Genomic DNA, 24,485 nt, shown 5'->3' with positions numbered 1-24,485 from the left:
ACATTATGGACCTATTCCAATATCCGAAAATGATATCCGACCCCGATATCAAAAAGTTCACTCCTGGTCAAACTTCCCAACATTCCACCAATTTCAAACTTTCATCAATTAGCGCCGAAACGACCCACTGACCTCCAAATCAACGTCCGGACACGTTCTTAAGACCAAAATTACCATTTGGAGCTATTGGAACCGTCAAAACTCCATTCCAGAGTCATCTTCACATAGTCAAACTACGGTCAACTCGTACGACTTAAACCTCCAATTTAGGGAGTATGAGTCCCATTTCACTCTAAAACTCTCTCGAAACCAAAACCAAACAATCCGACAAGTCACATAACTACAATATAACACAGTGAAGGAAATAAATAGGGGATCGGGGCTAATACACTCAAAACGACTGGCCGGATCATTACATATGGTGGGTACGATCAACAACAAATTTTTGAAATAGTACTTCACATGAAAGTCACCAAGCTCCTTAACGCATGAGCCTAAGCTGTAAGTTGCCACACTCCTGGCCTACATGAGTCTAAACTGTGTAGGGACACACAAAACAAAAACAAAGGTCCGCTAGGTTAAAAACCTCGAAAGAGGCGGACTATGCAAATATTAGGGGAAAAATGTTCGCTAGAATGAAAACCTCGGGAGAGGCGGCCTAGGAAAATAATTAGAACATGAAAAGTAAAAATAAAAAACACATCTTTCTAAACTACGTTATGACTTGATCCTTTTCACTGATGTATGTAGGGAGCTTAAAGTTTCATTCTAAGTTTAGTCGCATGAGTTTTAAAAAATAAAATTTGACATCATGGAATCATAATATTAACTCTTTCAAATGCAGAGGCAAATTTAAATGAGAAAAAGAAGATAATTTGGTACCAAAGCATAAAAGCCATTTTATTGTTTCAATATTGAAAAGGTTATGTACATCAATGATAAAAAGCAGAATGAGAATCATCCTATACAATGAATATAAAGTCGTGTAGATGAACGAAAGATAAGTACGGTTTCCAACTCATTCGTGACTTCTCCATATGATGGATCATCCTTGATGGCATGCTCATGGCATATAGCAGCTTCCATAATCCCTTAACTATGTGTTTTGTTGTTGAATCATAGGCTCTTGGTCCACTTCTTCTATTTGAAGTTCCCATACATGAGCATGTACCTCGCCCTCAAAAGTTCCATCATTATGTGAGCACCTTGGGTAAGCTTCATGGATATCAAAAATTTGAGTATACACAACTTTTGGGAAATGGGTACTTTCATATGATGATCTCTCTACAGCAAGTCCGTATTTTGCATGGAGATTTTGCTCATTGCTTGTTGCTCGAAACATCAACATATTCACATCTTGTGTACCTTCTTGGTCTGACACTAAGACCTATTGAGCTCATTTGCAAGTCTGCAAAAGAAATAAATAAGAAAATAAGATTTGTGTTGATAGCCAAAGTCATGACATGCAAGGTTGTAGAACCAATTTAAAAAATGTGTAGGCTAACTAAGAGTGAAAGGAGCCTCCATCTTCGATACAGTTATAGTTCTTGACGTCTTAATTTCATAGGACCAAACAGTTGGTGATTCTGACGCTTCTAGTTCATGATACAATTATTTTTGCCGAAAGTATGCTAACCTGAAATTCACTTCATTAGGTCAAATAGGAAAATTTTCTGTTGATAGCCCTAAAGGAGTTTTTCCATGAAATTTATATGTGTCTGAGGTCTTTGAGTTATATTCTAATGGCACAAACAGATTGCAATGTGAACATTTCTAGCTTGAGATACGAATTCTTCAGCGAGAGTGACCAAAGCTAAAAAAAATATGGCAGACATCAAGAGCGACTTTAATATATTATTGCGGAAAATACAAAAGGAGTTTTGCCACGGTATTTTACAGTTCCTGTGTCTTTTTTCCATCAGCATAAAGGGCTCGCATTTCCGACGTTCCTAGCTCAAGATTTGATTTTTTTTCGACAAGAGCGAACAAATCTGAAGAACGAGCACGGCAGATGTCTGGAGCAAACTTCCAAATATTATTGCAGCCATTCTTAAAGGATTTTAATTGTGATAATCTCAAGTGTTTTGTGTTTTGGAGTTTTCTCTCCAGTAGCATGGATGACTCCCAATTTTCACACCCCTAGCTCAAGGTATGAATTTTTCAGTAAGAACATGCGGTGCTGTAAAGTCGAAACAGTAGACATGTGTATCATTTTCAAAAATTTATTCTGGCTTGTCCTAAGGGATTTAAAGCCCTAAATTTTAGATATGTCGCACTAGTGCGAGTTAAAATTTTGTAGAATCAAATAGATCACAGTTTAGATACTCCTAGCTCGAGATATAGCTCTTTTAGAGAGATTGCACAGTCTTGTAAAGTCGAAATGGCAGACATGTAAATCAGCTTCAGAAGTTGATTTCGGCTAATTCCGAAGAAATTTGTGGGCATCTGAAGCATTAACAATTTAATTGAATTTTTTGAAGTCCAATTACATATACATATCAAATTTTATTCAGTTAAATAGTTTAATTAGACTTGACAAATTAAATAAGTCCATTTTATTTTCAAGCCCAAAGTCTATTTCAACTTAAAGCCGAGACCGATGCTATGTGTTAGGTAAAATGGCATGTCCAATCAAATTAAAAGCCAACAAGATAACGCCACATATTAAAATGAAGTGGCAATCCAAGTCAAAAAGTAAGGACCAACCACAAGTCGTCAAATGTCTAAAATGACATGTTTTGGCCAATGTCATGCAACCCTTATCACATAACTTGTGTGATAAGTTTGATGACTCACATGATCCGATCAGAATCAAGCAAGAAACCTCATATGCAATTGGACTACCATATACAACTATAAATAAAGGAGTTACATAACTCTCTAGGGAGATTTAGAGTTGAAGAAGAGTATTCCACAGTTGGTGAAGGCATCCACAAATAGAAAGATTAATTATCAACCGCATAGTTCTTCAACAAGAACAAAGTGATAAACAAAGTTCTTTACGGAGATCAACCCAAAACGACGAAGTGTTGCTCGACTTTCTTGGAGATTAAATACATCACAAGAAGGTCCACATCAAACTATATTCGAGAAAAATGCTATTCAAGCTCTCGAATCACGGAGAACTTTAGAAGAAGAATCAAGAAAACACGTAGAATTGTACTCATGAATATTAATCGATAAAAAATCTTTTTCTTCATATTTTGTTGCAGATTATTTTTCCATACAGTAAAAATTTATCGCAATCAGGACGTTATTCATCCATTAATCTACTAGATAGAAATTTTAGATCAGATAGAAGATGTAATTTCTTAAGAGGTCCAAGAGGTGGAACTTCAAAAAAGCAAAAAGAAAAAGTTATTTTCAAATGCCCTTTTCCAACTTCAACTTCAAATAACCGTTTTATCAATTTGAGCCAAATTATGCGAACAACATGTGAATATTTTACATGAAAAACTTGTAAAACTAAATTAGTACGGAAATGCAAATTAAAGAACCAATATTTCCTTGTTTGCCTGTGAGTTCATTTGAACCACACATAAATATTTTGAGCAAACATAGCATGCTAAATACGGAAATGCAAATTAAAGAACCAATATTTAATTTTATAGGTGGGCGTTTCTCGAGTAGATATGTGGCAATGGTGTAGATGGGTCAACAATCAGCTAATACCTAATACATACATATGACTGGTATTATGCGAATTCCAAAGACACAAACATCATAAAAGTAAATTTGAAAGCAAGGCTCCGATTAGAGAAAGCAACATTAAAGGGGCAACCATTACAGAAACTCTCAGCATTTACTTCCAACGTTATGCAGTCATCAAGAGAGTTCTTATTCATCTTAAGAGGGCGAGACTTGATGATCTTTTCTCCTCAGATTTAATTATAAATAGCAACATTTGTACTCATTATAATGACACGATCAACAAGAATTAAAAATCTATCTTTCTTTCTCTCTTTTTCACAGTTTTATACAGAAATGTTGTGTTTGAAGCTTACCCATTATCTTGATTCTGGTTGAATTTATCTAAAATACAGGATTGTTCTTTGTAAAGTAACTTTATTTTATTATCTTTATTCTTTTTAATTTACTAAGCAGATCATCTTAATCCACATGTCTATAAATCACTTATACAAATTCAACTGTATCTTTTTACGGGTAAATAATTTGGCACCTATCATGAGGCATAGATAATTATGGTGTTATTCTGATTTGCTCATTGTTTGCTAACTTTTTTCAAAAAAAAATTCAATATTAGCAAGCATACTGTAATTATGGCTGTCAATAATTTGCTCAATGCTGGTATGAAGAACAACAACGAGCCTATGGGTAATGTACATCCTATACGCAATGGATCGGGACAAGATGATTCAACTGGTGAAACTCATTAGGACGGGAACAAATCAACTCTAAGTCGGGTGAAAAGGAATGTTCAGCGTACAAGGAGTCCCACTCCTGATGATTTGGATGATCAACCTGTTGCCGATACTGTAAAAGTTTTGAGAGCACAACAAAGGAAAATTGTGAACCCTCTCTCAAGACAGGACCTGATAATGTCTGAGTTGCAACAAGCGATATCGACAGCTTCAAATAACTCAAATGATAGAGTTTCGAGCCTCTCCTAGAGTGCATATAAATCAAACGGTTCCAGGAACCGGTAATGTAGCTTTAAGGGGGAGTTTAGATCGGACAATAACCGGGATGGAGGTACAGGTAATGGATCCAGAAATAAAACTACCACAAATAATCCTTTTAGGACCGAATTCATGAGGTGCATGAGAGAGACAAATACCCAAATGAATCAAAATGTTAATGAATTCCATGTTAGGAGGGACCATATTTCGGGAGCATCTCCGGTCCTAAAGGGCCGGACTCAAAGTAATATATACAGTTTCCATTTAAACTTAGTGTGGCTCTGGAGTTGATTCCAATGAGGTTTAAGATGCCAGATATTCCAAAATACAATGGAATATGGTACCCATTGGAACAGATTAAAACGTACACCACTGCTGTAAAGAGAAACGATTTGGCTCAATATGAAATCATAATAGTTTTGCTAAAGAAAGTTGGATAGACCCTAACGAAAGAGGCTTTAACATGTTGCTCACTTTTATCTGAACATTCAATTGATTCTTTTGAAATGCTTGCATATTCTTTTATTAAAGCTCACATTGGAGCAAAGAAAGTTCAAGCACGAAAAACACACATCTTCAGAATCGCTCAAGGAGACTCACAATTACTTGGAGAGTACCAGATTAGGTTACAAAAAGAAAAAATGTTGCTACCGGCAGTACCAGATGAGTAGGCAGCGGAGGCATTTATCAAGGGCGTTAATCCCTGATGCCTTAAGAAAGTTGAAGGAAAGCTTGTTGTAGTTTTAGAAAACCACATGGGTTGATATTAATAATCATTATGAATAAAAAGTCAAAATAGAAGATGATAAGTTTAGTTTTTTGGTTGTTCATAATTATGATCTAAACCTAGAAAGGTCAAAAAATAACCTCGACACAGATTGAAGGTCCTATAGCAGCCGATTCCAACCATACGCGTCAAACGAATGATCAGATTTTTGGACAACGAAAGGACGTGGAATTAGAGGTTATTAGTTGGTTGAAAGACCTGATCAGGGAACTTTAAGGTTTGGTGACGTTTTTTTGCTTTTCTTCTGTCTCGGCGATGGCTTCAATGGCCTTCAGTGCCAGATCAAATTCCTCATCATCACAGATCATTCCAACTACTGGCCCATTGGTATGAGTAGGCATAATATTGTTCGTCATATTAGGGGCCTCTTCATCCCCAAGAACTATTGCCTTGACCTTGATGAGGTCTTCCACTGCTCCTTTAAGAGTCCAATAGTCTTCAGTATCATGTCTCATTGCTTTAGAGTGGTATTCGCATCTAGCATCAGCTCGGTGTGAGGGGGACTTGGGGTTCGTCCGGTTCGGGGCTACTAACTGTAGTAGACCTAGCCTGATTAGCTGTTGAAACAAACTTGAATGCAATTCACCAATAAGGATGAACTGATTCCTTTTGAGGGGATCTCTTGGGTGAGGATTGTATTGGGGAATATTTGGTTGGGAATTATATGGAGCTTGGTAGGGACAGAAATTTTTCGGAGGTGGAGCTCGATTTTGTGCATAATGTTGTGGCCGCGTATAAGGTTGTGCATTCATCGCCGCATAGAGAGGCGGTGCCACGACATAAGCAGCATTTTGATGGGGATAAAAGTGTTATGGGACCTTAGGAAGCATATATGATTGGTGGAATGACCTGCGACCCCCCATCGAGCTCGAAGTCATCATGGCTCCCTCTTGCCTCATGTTTCTGTTTATCAAACCCACTGAACCATTCTGAAAGGCCTGTGATGTGGCCTTAAAAGCAGCATGACTCATAATTCGGCCCGTTTTAAGACCATTTTCGACCATTTCTCCAATTTTGATAGCCTCAGCGAATAGTTTACCTATAACGGACATTACGTTCTGAAAGTAATCCGCCTCTTGGGCCTATAGGAATACCGTAACCATTTCTTCTTCGTCCATTGGAGGCTTTACCCCAGTGGCTTTCTCGCGCCATTTGACAGAATATTCACGGAAGCTTTTAACAGTTTTCTTTTTCAAATTGGACAAAAAGTTTCTATCGAGAGCGATGTCCACATTATACTCGAATGGGAGGATAAAATCTCGGGCCAAATCGTCTGACACATGCCAATGGGTAATTTCTTGATCCATGTACCACTCGGAAGCAATTCTAGTGAGACTTTCTCCAAAATTGGCCATTAACAACTCTTCTTTTCCACTGGCGCCCCTCAACTGGTTACAATATCATTTCAGGTGAGCAATCGGGTCTTCGTGCCCGTCATACTTTTCAAATTTTGGCATCTTGAAGCTAGCTGGTAAGTGGACATGGGGAAACATTCACAATTCAGCGTAAGAGACGCTCTTTTGGCCGCTCAGGCCTTGCATACTCTTTAAGCTCTGCTCCAAGCTTTTCATCTTCCGAATTATTTCCCCTTACTCGGGATTCTTGACAACCTTTTCTTGCTCAACCGAGAAGTCACATTGCGGAGGCTAAGTAAATGAGAGTGGTGTCACATATGTTATTTATGGTTGAAACCGTGGACCCTAAACGGTAAACGTTGGAGGCTAAACATACGGACGTGGTATAGTGTGTTGTGCAGTGGTGCAGACTGGTGTTGCAGAGAACATTGCTGACAGTGCCTTTGAAGCCATCGCCTGGTGGCGAACCACAGAAGGCATTCCGGGACTGTTAAACGGCATTGGAGGGTACCTGCATGGGATAAACGGGTTGGACATGGAGGCGTTGGCAGCCCCACATGATCTTGGGATCAACTCAGGGAACTGTAATGACTCGGCCGGTCGTTTAAAGAATTACCACCCTGATCCCTTATTAACTGCTTTCCCCATATTTATTTCTGCTATTTTGATTTGCCGGGATATTTGGTTTTGAGTTTCGGAGTGTTTTGGGACACTTAGTCCCTAAAAGAGAGCTTAAACTTTAGAATTTGGGACGTAGTCGAAGTAGTGTGAAGACGGCCTCAGAATGGAATTCCGTCGGTTCTGTTATCTTCATTGCGTGATTTTGGGCTTAAGGGCATGTTCGGAATGTGTTTTGGAGGTCCGTAGCTTATTTAGGCTTGAAATGCTGAAAGTTGAATTTTTGAAGTTTTCAGTTCGATAATGAGATTTTGATATCGGGGTCGGAATGGAATTTCGGAAGTTGAATAGCTCCGTAGTATTGAATGTGACGTGGTTGCAAAATTTCAGGTCATTCAGACGAGGTTTGATAGTCATTTTGATCGAAAGCGTAATTTGAGAGTTTTTGGAGTTCTTAGGCTTGAATCCAATGTTAAATTGGTGTTTTAATGTTGTTTTGAACGTTCTGAAGGTTGTAACAAGTTTGAATGATTTTGTAGAATTGGTTGTCATGTTTGGTTGAGGTTCTGGGGGGCTCGGGTGTATTTCGGATGCTCAACGAACCATTTTTGGACTTGGAGAAGGATCAGATTTCTGCTGGTATTTGTTGTAGACTTTTCTTCATCGCGATCGCGTGAGGAGGCTTGCGATCGCAAAGGCTTAGATGAGGCAGAGGGGATTTTGTTCTACGTGATTACGGGAAAGGGAGTGCAAATGTGTAGTATTGGCAGGAGTTGAATCACGAACGTGTGGGCTACGCCGCGTTCACGTAGAGGAAAAAGTAAGGCAGCTGAGGAGTGGAAGATTTTGTCTTCGCGATCGCGTAGTGCTGAGCAGTGCAACATCGCGATTGCGTAGGGTTTATCGCGTTCACGTAGGTTATTTTTGCGGGTCAGCGAAGTTGCTCTTCGCGATCATGTGGGAGTTTTTGCGATCACGATTAAGAACGCGTCTGGGCAGAATATAAAGTTCAAAATCGAGGGTTTTGAGTTCATATCACAAAAATTGAATTAGGAGCTCGGTAGGAGACAAATTTTGGAGGGAGCTTGCGGGTAATAATTCTTAACTCCTTTTTGCTTATAACTCATTAATCTAATCATGAATTCATCATCTAATTTCGGATTTTGGGGTGAGAAATTAAAGATAAATTTGGGAAAGTTCTTAGACCTAATTTTCGAGTTTTGATTGGGGATTTGATATTAGATTTGGATAATTTTGGTATGGTTAGACTCGTGAGTGAATGAGGGTTTATAATTCATAACTTTTACCTGATTCCGAGATGCGGGCCTGAGGGCTTTTTGGGCAATTTTCTTAATTTCGCATGTTAGCTTCAAATTAATTAGTGGAATTAGTTAATTGAAGTTATATTTACATTATGCAATTGATTTGAATAGATTTGGGCCATTTGGAGTCGAGTACTCGTGGCAAGAGAGTGGTTTCTTGTTATTTTTTAGCCGGTTCGAGGTAAGTGGCTTGCCTAACCTTGTGTGGGGGACTCCCCTTAGGATTTCGTATTGTTGATATTTGAGATGCCTTGTACATGAGGTGACGAGTGCGTACTTGTATGAATGGTTGAAAATCCTATTTTCATTAAGTAACTATAACTGTGTTTCCTTTCCTGTTTATACTACTTGCAATTTAAGCCTACTATTAGCTTAGGGAAACATGTCTAATTGACTTAATTGCTTTACTTGCTCAAACTGCTTTATTTGAATTATGTGCAGCATGGTAGGTTAGAAATACCTATTTACCTTGGTATGAAATTTGGATTGAATTGAATATTCTCTGTGTTGCTGCTGTGTGTTTACTTTGGGACTATGGATTTGTATTCCGGTAGATCCCCCTGCACATTATATTGGAACTATGAGACTGCACCCGGTAGATTCCCCCAGTACTGGGTAATTATATTTGGGACTACGGATCGGGATTTTAGTAGATCCCCGAGCACTATGAGTTGGACTACGGGATGACACCCGGGAGATCCACTGGATATTTACATTTGGGGACTACAAGACGGTATCCTGGGAGATCCCCGGTTGTTATCTCTGTGTTGAGCTGTATTCCTATGTGATTATTTTGTCTCTGTTATAGTTGTTATTATTCTTATTATCCTGTGTTACTTCATACTGTTAGCATTTAATTATATTATCATATTCTATACTGTTTTACCTCGTTTTTCAGCTATAATCAGTAGGGCCCTGACCTTCCTCGTCACTACTCAATCGAGGTTAGGCTTGACACTTACTGAGTACCGTTGTGGTTTACTCATGCCCTTTTTATGCATGTTTTTCATGTGCAGATCCAGGTACTTCGACTCAACCCTACTACCCTTGAGGCGAGGAGATTCTCTAGAGACTTTGAGGTATATCTGCAGCGTCCGCAGACCGAGGAGTCCCTTTCCATTCTCTCTTACAGTATTAGCCCTTTTGTATTTACTTTTGTTTAGACATTATGGAGTTAGACACTTGTAGTTATTCAACAGCTTGTGATTTCATGAGATTCCAGATTTTGAGAAGTTGTTCAGTTTTTGAGATCTTGTATTAGTATATGCCGAGCGACATCTTAAACGTTTTTATATTTGCTTATCTTCAGTTTTTATTAGTTTTTCCGCATTTTGTTTCTTTTTCCGCAACTGTTAGGCTTACCTAGTCGTAGAGACTAGGTGCCGTCATGACAGTTCACGGAGGGAGAACTTGGGTCGTGACAGGAACCAAGGAATTGCAATCGGCGGTTCCCTACAACTAGATCAGGCGTCCCACATTTCCAACATGCGGAGACGTAGCATCCTATTCTCTTTAGCAGTTGTTGATTCTAGTTGTGGAATAGCCAGTGCCGGTCTATCCTCAAGATTGATAATTGGTAGATGACTTTAGTAGGCCATAGGATCCCTATCTTTGGATCTTGTGAAGTAAGGATGGGAAGCCAAATTACCAACAAAAACCAACCACCTGAACAGAACCTGGCTAATTTGCACACACAACAACCTTGTTAGCTTTGAGACATTTAACAGATAGGAAATCGCACGTTGGGATGCAATACACCTAACAGCTAAATACTTCTACCATGTGTTTGAACTGTTGTGTATTTCATCCCGGCTTTAATTAACCTTTTTTCACTCGAATACCTCTTCTCTTTTTTATTTCACAGTTTTTTTTTGGATTTTTTCACTCTAACATTTCTCTATTTTGTTTTTGTTGTTTTTTTTGCGCTCTTTGTTTTGCCCCCTTTTTTTATCACTCTTTGTTTTTCTCTCTCACTTTATTTATGGCTAATGATCGCATCCTGACACCGCATGAATCATATCATTACGTAGTTCAGGGATAGCAAAAACAAAGTAAATAAGCTAACTCTTTTCTAATTTATTCATCAATCTCTTTATTTATTTGTTTTTTTTTTGAAAATCATACCACAAATGCTCCTAACAAGGAAAATATTTTGGATTTTGAATTTTTTTTTGTTTTTTGTTTGGGTGGGGGGGGGGGATGAAGGGGGAAATTTTTGAAAGAAAAACTTCTTAAGAAAATATTATTGGATTTCGATTTGTTTATATTTTTTTATGCTTTTTTTTCAAAAATTTTCGAAGGAAAGGCTTCTAAAGAAGAAAGAAATATTTTTTGATTTTGATTGATTTTACTTTTTTGAATTTTAGGGAGACTTCTAAAGAAGGAAAAACCCATATTTTCGATTTTGATTTTTTTTTCGAATGAAAAACTTCTAAAAAGAAATAAAAAATATTTTTGGGTTTAAAATTTTATTTTTTTTATTTGCGATTTTCTAAGAAAAGATTTCTAAAGAAGGAAACAAAGGAAAATAGTTTTGGATTTTTAAAAATTGGTACTGAAATCGATGAGGTTTGCCTATGTATCTCACATCCGATGAGAATCAGACCCGCGTAATTCAGTCAGTTTTGACACAACAGGAAAAATATGACTTTTGAAAACATTGGCTCATATTGAAATGACTTTTTTTCTCAAAAATTCGACAGAGTTTTGGATTGTTTTTCAAATACCTGAATTTTTCAGAACCGGGTAAATTTTCTCTCTCCTGCCTCACTCTTGGGTTTTTCTTGATTTTCTTTCCCTACTCTAGAGGCTGGTCAACATGCAAGTTGAAACAAACAAATGCACAAGTAACATGTAAAATGCATCAGAATGGTCTTTTAATTTGGGTACACCCGTCCTAGACGGACCCAACCTCTGTGTTGTGTCCCCAAAGTTAAATGCACGTGATGCAAACAAATATTCCTACTAGGGATCCGGCATAAAGCTATGTTATCATAGGTTTGAATCCTGGGGTGTGTTGTTCTAGACCAAGCTTACCCGAGCGGACAACTTGAGCCGGGAGGGTGGGAGGCAATGTACCAGGAACAAAAAGGCTATCCGGCTTTGTAACTGATCTAATCCTCGTTCTAAATTAGGGATATGACACTCTAACAGAAACGAAGCCATGCCAACATCCGCTTCCCAGAAGATTTAGAAGACTCAGAGAAAAGAAGGGTGGCATAACAGTTTATATATACAATTCACAGAATATTGAAGCGATAAATGAGCGGCAATTAGCACATTAGGTCCAAACATGTAATATCAGATAATCACAAGAAAGCCAAGTATAACAGTTATTCTAAGCTCGAATTCTGAACCATAAACCAGAAGTTTTGGGTTCTTTTCCCCAGTAAACTTGCTAGAGTTGTCACACCTTCTTTTTCCAAAGATAATGGAGTTTTTCCAATTAAAGTAACGTTATTAGAAATGGAATTATTTATTTTTACAAAGTTGCCACTTGAAATAATTATTATGGTGTCTCAAGTCACCGGTTTATTTTAAAATCCTAAATCGAGGAAATTGACTCTATTTATGGTCCGCGAACACAGAAGATCGAGTAAAAAATTCTGTTAACCCGAGAAAAGGTGTGAGGCACTCCCGAGTTTTATGGTTTTAGCACGGTCGCTTAACAATTAATAATTGGCTTAAGTATCTGAATTAATACATGATTAAAACCTTTTATGCGTTACCGCTTCTATACCGCTTTTAATTATATGTTTTAAATAATTATGGAGTTTATTTGAAACAAGTCACGATGTCGTGCACTTGTTGTTTTAGGCACATCGCAAATTATGCCACGTGAAATGCACCTGTGATTTACAACATGCTATTATCATTATTATTTGAAGTTAAGGACCAAGTCGCGTGAGTGCGCACTTGAATTTTGGATTTATATATCATAGTTATGCCACGGGAACTGTACCAATAACCATGATAATTAAATTATTAATATTCACCTAAAGCAACTAATGTGTGTAATCTTATTAGAGTTATTTTTGTAAAGCTAATTTGAGATTATTGTAAGGCCAAGAGTTTTTGAAAATTATTTGGGAAGATGTACTCAACTTGTATTCGAGTGCGAACCAAAATCCTTGTTGTGACTTATGAGATTTAAAAGTCTAAAATCTCATTAATCTCATATTAAAATCACATGGCCCAATGATTCTAATACACCACAGTTTGTTCAACTTAAGATTTCATTTTTCAGATTTTATATTGGACAATTGACTAACTTTAAACTTAATATCTATCTTCTTTCGTGAAACAAGAAATTAAAATAATAGAAACATGCAACAAAACATCAACTAAGGAATAAAATGCTAACATAAATATTATTGATAAAATGAATTTCCTTTAAAGAATTGACTTATTTACTTTCCTAATCTAACATGGATTTATCAGATTATATTAACCTAACAACATGGATGAGAAGCTCACGTTTTAAATAGTAGCAAAATTGATTTCAACCAAACAAACATAAACAAAAGAAAAGAAAAGAAAAGAAAAAATAATACAACATCTGGATAGATCTAAACTAAAACAGAAGCATTATAAGAAAGAAACAGTAAATTAAAAAGAATGAATCCTTCATTGATAGATTTCTAACCTTTTTGCTGCTTACAAAGAAGCGACAGTCAAATGAGGTACTGACTGGAACCTCGGACCAGCAACGGGACCTCGAACGAAAAATCGGGACTCGCAACCTCGATCAACCTTGGACTATTTTGAGGTATTATTGGGCTGTTTTGGGTGGTGTTTTGGCTGGAGTTTGGAGCTAAAAATGGTGGTGGTTTGGGGTGGTTTTTGGGGTTGTTCGGGGACTATTTTTTAGCTGGTTCTTCAGCTAATTTGCGGCTGTTTTCAGCTGCGTTTTTGGCCTGCTTTTCGAGGTGTCTTTGGGCGATTCATGCCTGGACTGTTTGGTGGTTTGGAAGGGTTGGTTTGAGGTAGATTTTGGGGCTGATTTTTCCGAGTTTTTAGTGGTTAAAATTTGAAGTTCATGGGCTGAAGATGGAGCTTAAATTGCAGCTCTTTTAGTGATGGAAGAATCTGGTTTTGGGACTATTTTAATGGAGGTTTTACTTGGGTTTTGGAGCTGATTTTTTGCTGGTTTTCTGCAACTGCTGTTACTGTATTTTTGGGGTGTTTAAAAGGTTAAGATCTGGAGAAAAAGCGATGGAAACAGGGTACTTCAAGGCTGTATTTTATGGTTTAAAAATGGGGTAACAATGGTGCCTAATTAAGGAGAAAATGGAGGTGTTTGGGTGGTGGATTAGCTACATGATCTTGTGATTGAGTTTAATATGAAACTTCCATGTATTTCTCTTGAGGAAGGAGAGGCAGGGACGGCTATTTTCAGTGAAGAAGAAAGGGGAAGGCTTCTTCGTTTTGCTTTTTCAATTTTTCTTTCTCTCCAGATCTATCTTATTTTTTGTATTCTTTTCTAAGGTGTGAATTCCTCTCCAAGAAACGAGTGCACAACTCCTTTTGTGCAAGAGTGTGACACGCATTTTTGTAGTGTGAGCATGTGAAGTCTGTTACAAAGATATGGAAAATTATGTTAGGTGGCATTTTCGCATTGGTTCTTTTTTCCTTTTCTATTTATTAAAGATAAACAAAATTAAAGATATTACGCTAAAACTAAAAACTAAAAAAATAAAAGAAACAATTAAAAACAAGTTATAAAATTGCTAGTCTTACAAAAATTAGAAGAAAAATATATGCTAGTGAATTATTTTTTCTTTTGCAAAGTAAAACAAAGCTAGTAATCCAAAAATGTGAATCTTTTGTGATACTCTAAGGTGTTTTGTGTTTTGGAGTTTTCTCTCCAGTAGCACAGACGACTCTCAATTTTCACACCCCTAGCTCAAAGTATGAATTTTTCAGTGAGAACATGTGGTGCTGTAAAGTCGAAACAGTAGACATGTGTATCATTTTCAAATATTTATTTTGGCTTGTCCTAAGGGATTTAAAACCCTGAATTTTGGATATGTCGCACTAGTACGAGTTACGATTCTGTAGAATTAACTAGATCACAGTTTAGATACTCCTAGCTCGAGATATAGCTCTTTTAGAGAGATTGCACATACCTGTAAAGTCGAAACGCCAGACATGTAAATCAGCTTCAAAAGTCGATTTCGGCTAATTCCCAAGAGATTTGTGGGAATCTGTGAGCATTAATAATTTAATTGAATTTTTTGAAGTCCAATTACATATACGTATCCAATTTTATTCAGTTAAATAATTTATTTAGACTTTACAAATTAAATAAGTCCATTTTATTTTCAAGCCCAAAGTCCATTTTAACTTAAAGCCGAGACCGATGCTATGTGTTAGGTAACATGGTATGTCCAGTCAAATTAAAAGGCAACAAGATGACACCACATATTAAAATGAAGTGGCAATCCAAGTCAAAAAGTAAGGACCAACCACAAGTCGTCAAATATCTAAAATGACATGTTTTGGCCAATGACATGCAACCCTTATCACATAACTTGTGTGATAAGTTTGATGACTCACATGATCCGATCAGAATCAAGCAAGAAACCTCATATGCAATTGGACTACCATATACAACTATAAATAAAGGAGTTACATAACTCTCTAGGGAGATTTAGAGTTGAAGAAGAGTATTCCACAGTTGGTGAAGGCATCCGCAAGTAGAAAGATCAATTATCAACCGCATAGTTCTTCAACAAGCACAAAGTGATAAACAAAATTCTTCACGGAGATCAACCCAAAACGATGAAGTGTTGCCCGACTTTCTTGGAGATTAAATACATCACAAGAAGGTCCACATCAAACTATATTCGAGAAAAACGCTACTCAAGCTCTCGAATCACGAAGAATTTTAGAAGAAGAATCAAGAAAATACGAGAATTGTACTCATAAATATTAATCGATAAAAACTCTTTTTCTTCATATTTTGTTGCAGATTATTTTTCCATAAAGTGTAAGTTTATCGCAATTAAGACGTTATTCATCCATTTATCTACTAGATAGAAATTTTAGATCGGAGAGAAGATGTAATTTCTTAAGAGGTCCAAGAGGCGGAACTTCAAAAAAGCAAAAAGAAAAAGTTATTTTCAAATGCCCTTTTTCAACTTCAAATTCAAATAACCGTTTTATCAACTTGAGCCAAATTATGCGAACAATATGTGAATATTTTGAATGGAAAAATTATAAAACTAAATTAGTATGGAAATGCAAATTTAAAAACCAATATTTCCTTGTTTGCTTGTGAGTTCATTTGAACCAGACATAACTATTTTGAGCGAACATAGCATGCTAAATAGGTATTTTTTATTTTCTTAATAGAAAAATAATCGTTGGGTGACTTTGTAATCAAAAAAAAAACTTTATAAATTATTTTCCTAACTGAGGTGTGTATTGGGTAAAATTTAGAGTATATAGGTGGGCGTTTCTCGAGTAGACATTTGTCAATGGTGTAGATGAGTCAACAATCAGCTAATACCTAATACAGACATATGACTGGCATTATGCGAATTCCAAGGACACAAACATCATAAAAGTAAATTTGAAGGCAAGGCTCCGATTGGAGAAAGCAACATTAAAGGGGCAACCGTTACAGAAACTCTCAGCATTTAGTTCCAACGTTATGCACTCATCAAGAGAGTTCTTATGCATCTCAAGAGGGCGAGACTTGATGATCTTTTCTCCTACGATTTAATTATAAATAGCAGCATTTGTACTCATTGTAATGACACAATCAACAAGAATTAAAAATCTATCTTTCTTGCTCTCATTTTCATAGTTTTATACAGAAATGCTATGTTTGAAGCTTACCTGTTATCTTGATTCTGGTGGAATTTATCTAAAATATAGGCTTGTTCTTTGTAAAGTATCTTTATATTATTATCTTTATTCTTTTTAATTTACTAAGCAGATATAAATCACTTATACAAATTCAACTGTATCTTTTTATGGGAAAATAGTTTGGTGCCTACCATGAGGCATAGACAATTATGGTGTTATTCTAATTTGCTCATTGTTTAATAACTTTTTTCGAAAAAAATTCAATATTAGCAAGCATACTGTAATTATGGCTGTCAATTATTTGCTCAATGCTGGTATGAAGTACAACAATGAGCCTATGGGAAATGTACATCCTATTGTTAGATCTGATTTTAATAATGAAAATAATATATTTGCTCTTTGTATAGGAACTCATGGATAACATTCAAGATTGAAGATATCAATCAACAAAGATCAAGGAACTCATGGATGGAATACAAGATTGATGGGATCAATGAGAGAAAATCAAGAAAAGCAGACGAGATTAAAAGAATCGTTGATACTGACGAAATCAATTAAGGCTAAACTGAAGGAATCAAATTAATCAAGAATATCGAAGATCTTATAAGATAATCAATCAAGTATCTAAATTTGGAAGGATCAAGATTCAAGGATCGCGCATAAGGAAAGTCATTAAAGCCTCTCGTCAAGATAGAGCCGTTGCTGAATAACCTTATTCTTGGAAAAAATCAATCTCTTTCCAAAGATCAAATCTCTTGGGTTGGAAAATCTCTCCAGAATTCAGGCCTCTCTCAACGTATTTAAACTTATATCTGTACCTTAGCACATATACTTTGATCGAATCAAATACTCTCTCTTTATTCTACTGCAAACAAACATTGTAGCTCTACTAGACCTGATGTATAACAAGTTAGAGAAGAAAGAGAGAGCAAAACTGGTGAAGCATTGTATAAAAAAGAAACGAGTGATATAGGAACTGAGCTATCAGTGTAGATCACAACATTCACTGTGTACTCAAGAAACTCATTCACTGAAAGAGAACTCTCTTGTAACACAAGGGGACTGGACTAGGATTCACATTGAATCTGAACCAGTATAAAAAATTTGGTGTCTTTAATTCTTGCATTTAATTTCAGCATCTTAAATTCTGCCCTAACTGTTATCGCGTTATTATATCTAGTCGACTGATTAGAAAACTAGTCAACTGGTAGCGATTAATTTTAAAAATAAACAATTCACCCCTTCCCCTTGTACTTTCAATTGACATCAGAGCAAGGCTCACATTTTTCTTTTGCTTAACAGCTTGTGAGAAAAGATCATGGCAAATCAAGTTATCATAGGAGCACTCTTCCAAGAAGGAACTTCGTAAGTATGGCCACCATACTTCAATGGACAATATTTCTCCCACTGGAAAGTGCGTATGGAAATATATGCAAAGGTATATGATGTTAAAGTTTTGAGAGTTATCAAAAAGGGGAACTATCCTCTGTTGGCTGCCACTCAACCACTTGCTGATCATGAAGATATAGATTCATATACAGATGCACAAATAGTAGTTGTGAAAGTCAACAATAAGGCGAGAAATTTTCTCTATAATGCTATAAGTGGTGAGTAGTATGAGAAAATCTCCAGCTGTGATACAGCCAAAGAGATGTGGGACAAGCTTGAAGTTACATACGAAGGAACCAGCAAAGTAAAGGAATCTCATATCAATATGCTAGTTAATGATGATGAACTCTTTCAAATGAAAGAAGGAGAATCTATTGAAGAGATGTTTGCCAGATTCACCAAAATCAATAGCGATTTGAAAGCTTTCGGCAAACAATATTCAAGTGGTGATCAAGTTAGAAAGATTCTTAGAAGCCTACCAACTACTTGGCAGACCAAAGTAGTCAAACTTGAAATCACAAGATCTGAATAAGTTATCTTATGATGAACTTCGAGAAGAATTCATAGCTTTCAAAAAGACACATCTCAAGGAAACAAACCAAGAAGAAAAGAAGAAAACAGTTGCATTCAAGGCCACAACTGAATGTCATGACCCCAAAATCGACCTGGTCGTGATGGCGCCTATAGTGAAACTAGGCCAGCAGACACAAATTCCAAATCAAACCAGCATTTTCATAAAAGACATTTATAACTATAAATTTACTAAAATCCCATAATGTGCGTGTAATAACAAGTGCCAAAACAACACAAGCCTGACATTAGGGTGTCACAAGTCACGAGCAACTACAAAGTCTGTCTAAGTAAAATAAAGTCTATCAAAGTCTGGGAACAACACTAATATAATCTAGGGAAGATAAGAGAGAGAAGAGCAGGGCTGCGAACGCCATGCAGCTACCTTGCTGACTCCAAATGACCCGCTGGATGAAGATCAGCGCTCGCTATCACAACCCGCAACTCCTAGATCTGCACACAAGGTGTAGGGAGTAATGTGAGTACGCCAACTCAGTAAGTAATAAAAGTAAATGAAAGTTAAGCAGTGAGAAATCAGATAATTCCATGTCATAGCACTACAACAAATACGGTATGGCTCCAAAACAATGTAGAAATCAAAAATCACATAAAAACTCAGTTTCAGTAAAAATACTTTTTAAAAATATCTTTCTACAGTTTCAACAGAGAATTAAAGAAGTTTAGAGTAAAAATTGTCATAATCAGCCCCTTGGGCAAAATATGTATCATAAACCGCCCATTGGGCATAATATCAACAGAACCAGCCCCTCGGGCTCCCTCCCAATCACTCGTAATCAGCCCCTCGGGCATAACATGTATCTGAATCAGCCCCTCGAGAAACAACATATCACTCACTCTAGGTACCCGCGCTCACTGGGGATGTACAGACTCCGGAGGGGCTCCTACAGCCCAAGCGCTATCTCAAGCCATCTCGTGGCATAATAAATTAGGCCCTCGGCCTCTCATATATCACAAAACAGTATAACATGCTGCGGTGCCAACCCAATCCCCTGATATCCTCACAACACAAGCCCTCGGCCTTACTCAGTCAGAAACCTCTCAAGCCACTCAGGCTAACAGTAAAACAGGGCGCTCAGCCCAAAGCATCATTTATGCATCAAATTCGAGTAAATAAGACTGAGTTATAAAATCAGTAAAATATGGAATAACTGAGTACAGTTATTAAATCAAAACGGTGAGGGATATTAGTAAAGAAAGCCCCTAAAGGTTCAAATGGTTGGCATGAGGCCCAAATATGGCCTTCAGCCCAAAACATAATAATACTTTCTAACATATGATAGTATCAAGTAGATTCAGTCAAATATGCAACTTAATAGTTGCTACGGGACGGACCAAGTCACAATCCCCAATGGTGCGCGCCCCTCACGCTCGTTATCTAGCATGTGCGTCACCTCAAAATAGTACAACGATGTGAAATCCGGGGTTTCATACCCTCAGGACAACATTTACAATCATTACTTACCTTAAACCGGACCGAACTCTAACCCGCGATGCCTTTTCCTCTCGACTCGGCCTCCAAATGCTCCAAATCTAACCACAAATCAGTATCATATCATTAATACACACTAAAGGAACAAATCTCAAGCGAAAATAATCAAATCAACTCAAAAATCTTGAAATTGGCCAAACCCAACCCCGGGCCCACGTCTCGGAATCCGATAAAAATTAAAACATTAGAATCCTTATCCCCTCACGAGTCTATACATACCAAAAGCACCAAATTCGGATTTCAAATGACCCCTCAAATCCCCAATCAAAACTCTCCAAAACTCTAGCCCTAACCTTCAATTTCACCCCAAATTCCCCACTAGTTTCATGATTAAGTAGTGCATAATTCATCACAAATACCAAATTCAAAGTCCAAGCAACATACATCACTGAAACCCCTCAATTCCTCCTTGAATCCACGGCTTGGCTCCAAAATCACACAAAAATGGTGAAAGAATGGCTGAAAATCGCGAAGGGGCCTTTTATATATTCTGCCCAGCACTTTCGCACCTACGACCCAATTCACGCACCTGCGGTTTTCACTTAAGGCTCCACCTTCCGCACCTGCTCCCCAGGACTCGCACCTACAGGCTTGCAGGTGCAGTCACAACCTCCGCTCCTGCGACAATACCACATCTACGGTTTCTTTCCGCTCCTGCGATCATCGCACCAGCGGTCCCCACTCCGCAGGTGCGGAAACAATAGAAGCAGCAAATTCAGCAGCTCCAACTCAAATCTAAACTCTCCGTCAACCACCCAAATTAATCTCGAGGCCCTTGGGACCTCAACCAAATATGCCAACAAGTCACATATCACCATACAAACATAGTCCAACCTTCGGAACACTCAAAACAACATCAAAACACCAATTCGCCCTCGGATTTAAGCCTAAGGATTTCCAAACGTCCGAATTCCACAAACGATGAAAAAACCTATCGAACCTCATCCGAATTGCCTGAAGTTTTGCACCCACATCACAAATGACACAACGGACCACTCTTATTTCTAGAATTCCAATCTGACCCTGATATCAAGATTTCCACTACCGACAGGAAAACGCCAAATTTTTAATTTTGCCAATTCAAGCCTAAATCTACCACAGACCTCCAAAATACATCAAAATTCACATCCGAGAACATTTACCCACAAGTCAACGTCCGGTTGACATTACCATATAAATAACCAACTTAAGAGACTAAGTGTCTCATTCCACCCTAAGGCCACTCCGAACACAACACAGCCAACATGATATGATGAAATACAATTGAAACACAACGAAGTAGAAATGAGGGAAACGGGGTTGTAAGTCATGAAACGACCGGCCGGGTCGTTACATCTTCCCCCTCTTAAACAAACGTTCGTCCTCGAATAAGTCAAGAAATATACCTGAAGCCTCCTCCATGGGCCAACCTCTCCACTGCACTTTCACTGAAGCTATATCCTTTGATCTCAATTTTCGGACCCGCCGCTCCAAAATAGCCACTAGCTTCACATCATAAGTCAAATCACCACCTAACTGAATCGTGCTAAAATCCAAAACATAAGACGGATCGCCAATATACTTCCAGAGCATAGAAACATGAAATACCGGATGCACACTATACAAGCTAGGTGGCAAAGCCAACTCATAAGCCACCACCCCAATCCTCCGAAGCACCTCAAAAGGCCCAATGAATCGAGGACTCAATTTACCATTCTTCCAAATCTCATAACACCCTTCATGGGTGAAGCCTTCAATAGAACCTTCTCCCCAACCATGTAAGACACATCTCGAAACTTCCTGTCAGCATAACTTTTTTGTCTTGAATGCGCTGTACGAAGCCGCTCTTGAATCAGCTTTACCTTGTCCAAAGCATCCTGCACCAAGTCTGTACCCAAAAGCCTGGCCTCGCCCGGCTTAAACCAACCTACTGGAGATCTGCACCGTCTCCGATATAAAGCCTCATATGGAGCCATCTGAATACTCGACTGATAACTGTTGTTATATGTAAACTCCGCGAGCGGTAGAAACTGATCCCATGAACCCCCAAAATCAATGACATAAGTGCACAATGTGTCCTCCAATATCTGAATAGTGCGCTCGAACTGCCCATCCATCTAAGGGTGAAAAGATGTGCTCAACTCAACCTGAGTACCCAACTCTCACTACACGGCTCTCCAAAACTGCAAAGTGAACTGAGTACCTCTATCTGAAATGATGGAAACTGGGACACCATGCAAGCGAATAATCTCTCGGATATAAATCTCTACTAACTGCTCTGAAGAATAGGTAGTACACAAAAGAATGAAGTGTGTGGACTTGGTCAGCGATCCACAATCACCTAAATAGCATCAATCTTCTTCAAAGTCTATGGGAGTCCAACTACAAAATCCATGGTGATTCGCTCCCACTTCCACTCTGGAATATCTATCTGCTGAAGCAAGTCACCCGGTCTCTAATGCTCATATTTCACCTGCTGACAATTGAGACACCGAGCTACAAATCCCACAATATCCTTCTTCATTCTCCAACACCAATAATGTTGTCTCAAATCCTGATACATCTTCGCGGCACCCAGATGGATGGAATACCGCGAGCTGTGGGCCTCCTCCAGAATTAACTCCCAAAGCCCGTCTACATTGGGCACGCATATCCGGCCTTGTATCGTTAATAACCCATCATCACCAATAGTCACATCTCTGGCATCGTTGTGCTAAACTCTGTCCTTGAGGACAAGCAAATGAGGATCATCATACTGGCGCTCTCTGATGCGATCAAACAAGGAAGACCGAGAAACCACACAAGCTAAGACCCGACTAGGCTTCGAAATATCCAACCTCACAAACTGATTGGCCAAGGCCTAAATATTGGCCTTCCCCGGATGGTACAAGATAGTGATATCATAGTCCTTTAGCAGCTCCAACCGCCTCCACTGCCTCAAATTGAGATCCTTATGCCTGAATAAGTGTTGGAGGCTACGATGATCAGTAAACACCTCACAAGACACACCATAGAGATAATGCCTCCAAATCTTTAACGTATGAACAATGGCAGCCAACTTTAGATCATGAACAGGGTACTTCTTCTCATGGGGCTTCAGCTGACAAAAAGCATAAGCAATCACTCTACCCTCCTACATCAACACATACCCAATACCAACTCTCGAAGCATCACAATACAATGTATATGAACCTAAAGCTGATGGCAAAACTAATATTAGAGCTGTGGTCAAGGCAGTTTTGAGCTTCTGAATGATCGGCTCACATTCATCTGACCACATGAAAGGCGCACCCTTTTTGAGTCAATTTGGTCAAGGGTGATGCTATAGATGAAAATCCCTGAATGAACCGACGATAATAACCCACAAAACCAAGAAGGTTGCGAATCTCTGTGGCTGAGGACGGCCTGGGCCAACTCTAAACTGCCTCTATCTTCTTCAGATCAACCTAAATACCCTCACTAGACACCACGTGCCCCCAGAAAGCCACTAAACTGAACCAAAACTCACTACTTGGAGAACTTTGCATAAAGCTTCTCCTCCCTTAACCGCTGCAATACCACTCTCAAATGCTCCGCGTACTCCTCCTAATTACACGAGTACACCAATATATCATCAATGAAAACAATCACAAACGAGTTGAGATAGGGCTAAAACACGTTGTTCATCAAATGTATGAACGTTGCTGGGGCGTTGGTCAGCCCAAAAGACATCACAAAGAACTCATAATGGCCATATCTGGTCATGAAAGATGTCTTAAGAATATCTGAGTCCCTAATCTTCAACTGGTGATACCCTGACCAGAGGTCAATCTTGGAGAACACCCTCGCTCCCTGAAGCTGGTCAAATAAATCATCAATACGAGGCAGAGGGTACTTGTTCTTGATTTTGACTCTGTTCAACTACCTATAGTCAATGCACATCCTCATCGTGCCATGCTTCTTCTTCACAAATAGAATAGGCGCACCCCAAGATGACACATTAGGCCGAATAACTCCTTATCAAGGAGTTTCTGAAGCTGCTCCTTCAACTCCGTCGGTGCCATAAGATACGATGGAATAGAAATAGGCTGAGTGTTCGGCACTAAATCAATACCAAAGTCAATATCCTTGTCCGGCGGCATGCCCGACAGGTCTACAGGAAACACATCTGGAAAATCCCTCACTATCGGGACCGTATCAATACTAGGAGTCTCTACACTGACATCACTCACAAAAGCCATGTAAGAAAGACAACTCTTACCAACCATTCACTGGGCCTTCAAGAATGAAATTACCCTACTGGGAACAAAATCGGTCAAACCTCGCCACTCAATTTGTGGCACACCCGGTATAGCCAACGTCATTGTCTTAGCATGACAGTCCAAAATAGCATGACACGGAGATAGCCAATCCATGTCTAATATCACATCAAAGTCCACCATACAAAGCAACAAAAGGTCCACTCGGGTCTCCAAAACTCCAATAGTCACCACACACGACCGTTATATGCGGTCCACAACA

The 24,485-nt window shown here is 38.4% G+C and overlaps 1 long non-coding RNA gene across 1 annotated transcript; it reads right to left on the bottom strand.

The window, feature by feature from the left end:
- Positions 1-874: 874 nt before the first annotated feature.
- Positions 875-14,247, bottom strand: LOC107823749 (uncharacterized). The gene is made up of 2 exons (XR_001656713.2): positions 13,368-14,247; positions 875-1,408 (listed from the first exon to the last, which is right to left on the bottom strand). It is a non-coding gene; the product is annotated as an uncharacterized LOC107823749 (long non-coding RNA).
- Positions 14,248-24,485: the final 10,238 nt, after the last annotated feature.

The sequence above is a fragment of the Nicotiana tabacum genome, chromosome 1 (genome assembly GCF_000715075.1).
Source record: "Nicotiana tabacum cultivar K326 chromosome 1, ASM71507v2, whole genome shotgun sequence".
In the NCBI taxonomy this organism is placed as follows: Eukaryota; Viridiplantae; Streptophyta; class Magnoliopsida; order Solanales; family Solanaceae; genus Nicotiana; species Nicotiana tabacum.
The sequence above is the reverse complement of the archived record's forward strand: the minus strand, read 5'-3'. Positions and strand labels throughout refer to the sequence as shown.